Consider the following 5,654-nt stretch of genomic DNA (forward strand, 5'->3'; position numbering starts at 1 on the left):
AAGTTTGAGGATTGGAAGGCTAAAATCTAAAGAAATGGGATATTTTGGAATGTTGAAGCTATTCATATAAGAACATATATTCATAGAAGAACATGTGGCTCGGATCCAGTGGCTTATGAGTAATATAGACTGTAACAATTCCCATGCTCACGATGATAAAACACAAGTGTAAAGGTCATATCTTCATTAGTACAGGGGCATGATGCAGCATATTTGTGAAAACTCAGATTACTTTAGATACAGAATTAAAAATACGCCTCAAAGCACGAAAATTATATTAAAAATAGGAGACCAGGTTATCTATGGAGGAGACAACAAAATATTGTTATTATATTACAAATGCACATGACAATCTCTTTGAAGAAGTGGTGGAAAATGTAGTGGTATCAGTAACTCTGGAAATGTGTAGTGTCTGTGAACACAGTACACACAGATGCAATTGTAAATAGGCACAGCATTCCAGTTACCTAATAATTGATTGACTACAGTAATCAAGTTTAGGAATTGATGACATTACACATTCACACTGGAATGATATAGCTCCCTAAATGACAGAAAAAAGCTAGAAAATAATGCACAAACAAGGAAAGGGGCTAGAACGATTCATGTGGTAATGGATTAAAGACACTACCATAAATTATGGATAATGTAGATCGAGTTAGGTGTGTAGACGCACATCTCTATGTATTGTCTTTCCTTGCTCTGTCAACTACCTGGAGGTGATACTATCCAAGAAGCAATTATCACACCTATAAATAAACCTTGACTTCTAACATCACACTCCAATAAAGATATAATGGGACTGAGAAGCAATGACAGATGCTAGGGTCAGGATAGGGAATATACAAGGTAAGCCTGGAGCATTTCATAGAAATAGAAAATAAAGCCAGACACACAAAGCAAACCAAAACTGTGAACTATGAGTAACATGAAAAAGACACAACAAAGAACTAAAGAGCCCCAATGGCCAAAGCCAAGGCAATTTCATCAAATATAAAACAGTATTAGATTATCATTCAAGAGCAAAATAAATGTTAACTTGCAGCTTAGTATGCTTTTCATTTTTCAATCATTCTCTGTTCAGACTTGTCTAACTTACTAATATTTCAAATTATAAACTTTTAGTATTATGGTGTTCCAAATTTTCTTATTAGTTGATTTGTATTTTATTTTTCCTTATTTTAAGGGAAATAATAAAATAAAATGCTGTCCGACATTTTTGAGTTGAATTACAGGCTGTATTTTTTTTTAAGATTTATTTATTTATTTGAGAGGGAAAAGAGGGGGGGGAGAGAATATGAATCATTAGTACATTTCTCAAATGGCTGGAGGAAGCCAAGAGCCAAGAGCTTCTTTTGGGTTTCCCATGTGGATCGCAGGAGTCATCTTCTGTTGCTTTTTTTATTTTTCCAGCTTTTTCTTTCTTTTTTTTTTTTCTGGAAGAAATACACATTTTATTTATAATTCTTTCATTTAATCCACAATCCCCACACCAAACATAAAAACAAAAAATGTAAATGTCTCTCTCTCTTTAGTAGAGATAAGGGATAGTCCCAGCCCCCCACTGTGTGGAGGGGACTACTGAGGGACTCCATTGGGGAGAGAAGAGTGGAGAAGAGGCTCTGAGAAAAGGCTCTGGAAGAGAATCTGAGCTTCCCACCTGGCTGTCGGTGGAGGTGGGGAGCCTTTATTTGCAAAGAGATTTCAGGGTGAAGCCCATTGGCAATGCTGCCCCATTTCCTGGGATGCTGACAGATATTGGCCCACCTACAGGGTTCACACATGTGAGCTATGTGGAGTGGGAGAGGGGTGTGGTCACAGAATGCAGCTGTCCGAGAACAGCCCCCAGACCAGGGACACTGGTAATCTTGGCCTCTGCACGGCAAGTCAGGTACAGCTTCTGCCTTGAATGCCATGTTGACCCAAACATGTGAAGTCTAAAGCGCTCCCCAGATTCTGAGGGAGGGGCAAGAGCCAAAAACTTGCAGAAACAGCTTCTGCTTCTATGATTCCTTCATGCGGGGGGCTGATGGGGTGACTGGTGGGAGGTGTCTGTGCCAGAGAGGACAGGGCAGGTGCCTCAGCAAGGCTCTGGTGAGATGGAAAGAGTGGAAGAGAGAAACCGACACTAAGGATTGCCAGAGGCTGCGGCTGGTTTCCAAAGCAGCTCCTGGCCCAGTCACATTTGTGCCTCCATGCGTTTGCACACCTGCAGCGATCACATGGGCACCTTCTTCATTGTCGGTGGCTTATGTTGCATTCACATGTCGACGCACATTCTAAATATAAAATGGTATCTTTTACAAAGAGGACATATATTTGTATATCTTTAATATCTTGGAGTGGGTCATCATGTATAAAAGGTTGGAGAGGGAATGAGCTCTTTCACCCTCGCACCCCAATCCCTCTCAAAAGATATTTAGCCAACTTCATCCCTGGGGCCCTTCTCAGTTGGGGTGGTTGGATCTGGCAAGGATATGGACAATCAACCACCTGACTAGATGCAGATGGACGGTGTGTACACACACAATGGTCCCGGGATACAGGCTTCCTACCAGGGTGCCAGCATCAGCGCTTCTCCCTCTGAGAACCACGGGGTAACAGGCTGCCCCCCCATTCCTGGTTCAGACCAAGGCATCAGGGGAAGGGCTGGGAAACTAATAAGAAGTCTGAGATACAGGGAGTATTTGTGAAAATATGGGTGTTTCTGACCTGTGATCAAATCAGACTAAGTCACAAAACCAATCAATCAGGGTCTGGAGGCAAGAGACACGTAGGGACAATGTGAGTGGGAACCCTAAGCCTTCCCCTTTGTCTGTCCAGTTCACTGTGAAGGGACAGCCAACTGTGTCCTTCCCCTTGCTTCCTTTCTCAGATCCGTGTCCATCTGTTTTGCATGGAATAGTGCTAGTGGTCCCAGAGACACTCCCAGAGATGTGAGGGGGTGGACATCAGAAAAGCTAAGACCTGGGTCACGGGTGTGAACTTGGTACAGCACATGGTTCCTGGCCAGGGTCTGTGGCTTACGCTGTGGCCACAGTGATCTGGTTGTCATCAGAACTGAGGCAGTCTGGGTTTCCACGGGAAGACAACACCCACCGGAGGTGTCAGCAAACATGTACTCAAGTCTACAGGCCTTGGTGAGGAGTAGGCCCAGTTCTCCATTGCTCCAGGGTATGGTTGGCAGTTTCTGAAGGAGCATAAGCAGACCCTTCAGGGTCCTACTTGTCCAGGATCTCTTTCCTGCATTTGATCAAGAAGGCAACACACACACACACAGATGAGAAAGTGAGAACGTTTCCGGCTCAGAACGTTTCCACAGAGGATGTTGCAGAGAAGGGGAAGTGAAAACCCCCGCATCAGCAGGATGCTCATTCAGGGAATGGCAAACTGCACTGGACCTCATATCTCCTGAAATGACTTTACACCTGCTCCTCAATCTGACTGATAAACTCTTCCAGGCCTTGACCTGCTGGATTCCTGATTGTGCAAAGGTGTAGTTAGTTATCCTTGATCCCCTCCAGCAGCCTGCTTGTTCACCAAAACCTCCAGGCCTCAATGCTGTACAGCATGTCCTGAGACAAGTTGGTCAACGTTCTCCAAGTCCTCTTCCCTGTATTCTGAGAGGAAGATGACAAAGAACAGAGTGACCAGATCATTAATTCCAAGCACATACCCACTGACAGGCTGACAGATGGACCAATTAAATAGAAGTTTTTCAAAGACCTCCTGCACAAGTGGCTGCTAGAACAATGAAATGTGAGGATTTGTCCTTACAATGTCAGTGTTGAATATGTCCATCAAGCCAAACTACTCCTCCCACTTCTGCTGTAGGGTCAGCCTCCTGCTCTCTGTGTTTGCTCGCACATAACCTGACAGGAGTCTCCAGGATCACACACCTACTGGCAACCCCTGACCAGCTACACTTCCTCAGTTCATTTCAGTTAATGCTGTAGTTGGAGAAAAGTTGGCAGAATTTTCTTAGGTGGGTTTTCTCATGGACTGTCTATGGAAGGGCTCCTGAAGCATTCTGGTTTGAGATCCAGGCAATGAAGAGGATGATAGGTTGGAAGAAACTGACTGTGTGTGTAGAGTGGGTTCCTCAGGCATGTGTCACTGGATTTTCTTGATAGCTGGGTGTCACTACTGGACTTGATGACTTGATGACAGGTGACCGTTCTGTTTTTACTCTCAGCATGCTGTGATTTTCTAGGACTTGGGCTGCAGATACCAAAGCAAGTTTTGAGTTAAGCGTTTGGAAGGAACGCAAGCAAAAGTCTTCTCTCTCATCGTCATCAATATCCCAAGATCACTGGAGATGAAATCACCGGAGCTGGATCGGAAGTGGAGCAGCTAGGACTCTAACCAGAGGGATGCTCGTGTTGCAGGTGGCGGCTTTACTTGCTAAGCCACAGCACTGGCACACAATAATCATAAATTTTACATAATTTACAAAGACAACTTTTCTTCAAAAAAGATGGTGTAAGACTCTCCATTCCTACATGTAGATTGCACATAATGAATTCCTTCCAGAAAGCATAATAAGGCAAAGGGGGGAAAGAAAGTTTACAAAGAAAAAATAAATTCAGACAAATTAACTTCATTCAGGTTGTTGAAGTCATTATTAACCTCAACATACCATACTGATAGTATAAACTTTTATATGTTGTAATGACATTCAGATACTTTTTGTCACCTTTTCCCCCAAAATACCCTTCAGGTCTACTAGCAAGGAAGAAATCAGACAGAGTCTGAAGGAGGAACGTTATGTAAAATGTTTCTGAAATTCTCAGGAAAAGTGTGAGAAACTCCAGATAAGAGAAGCCCAAGGAGACCTACTAGTAAATGTAAAAGGTACTGTATGTGAAATCCTAGAACAGAAAGAGAATTTTCAGGAAAAGCTACCAACAAGTAAAATATGCCCATGAGCTAATAATAATACAGCATTGTTTCATTAATTATGACAAGCATATATTTCTAACATAAAATATTGATATCATGGGAGACTGGCACAGGATATGCAACGTTTTTCTCCAGGTGAAGTCTATAATTCCTTAAAAGTTAAAAATTTTTTTCAAAGTAACAAGTGTGTTTTTTCATATGAAAGCTTGAATTCAGAAAATGAATGCAGAGATTGTGTGAGAAGTAAGTAAAGGATTTTCCTCTTATCTGAGGTCTGTCTTGGGAGAGACAGATAAAGAAGAGTAAGATAGTTTCCACATTGTACTTTACACCAATGTGTGCAGTAAATAAAATAATTGAAATTATCATGTGATGTTGTCCAGATAGCTGTGGTTCTTGCTATGTTTCTTTCTTAACTTTTATTAATTTAACATTCATTTAATTATTACAAGGTAATGTCAGAAGGAGATAGAGTAGAGAGAGAGAGAGAGAGAGGGAGGGAGGGAGAAAAAGAGAGAAAGAGAGTATTTATGGTTCATTCCATGCGTGGCTGCAACATCCTGGGACTGAGCCAGGACAAAGCCAGGAGTCAGGAACTTCAACTGAGTCTCCCACATAGGAAGCAGGAGCCGAAGAACTTGGACCATTGCTTCTTACTTGGGGAAATTAGCAGGGAGCTGGATCAGAAGTGGGACAGCCAGAATTTGGACAGCATTCATAAAGGATACTGGTATTGCAAATAGTGGCTTGAC

At 42.4% G+C, this 5,654-nt stretch overlaps 1 pseudogene; it reads right to left on the reverse strand.

Annotated features, from left to right (window-relative positions):
- Window positions 1-2,824: 2,824 nt before the first annotated feature.
- On the reverse strand, window positions 2,825-4,306 carry LOC101528779 (TBC1 domain family member 22B-like; annotated as a pseudogene).
- Window positions 4,307-5,654: the final 1,348 nt, after the last annotated feature.

Source organism: Ochotona princeps, chromosome 2 (genome assembly GCF_030435755.1).
Source record: "Ochotona princeps isolate mOchPri1 chromosome 2, mOchPri1.hap1, whole genome shotgun sequence".
Lineage (NCBI taxonomy): Eukaryota > Metazoa > Chordata > Mammalia > Lagomorpha > Ochotonidae > Ochotona > Ochotona princeps.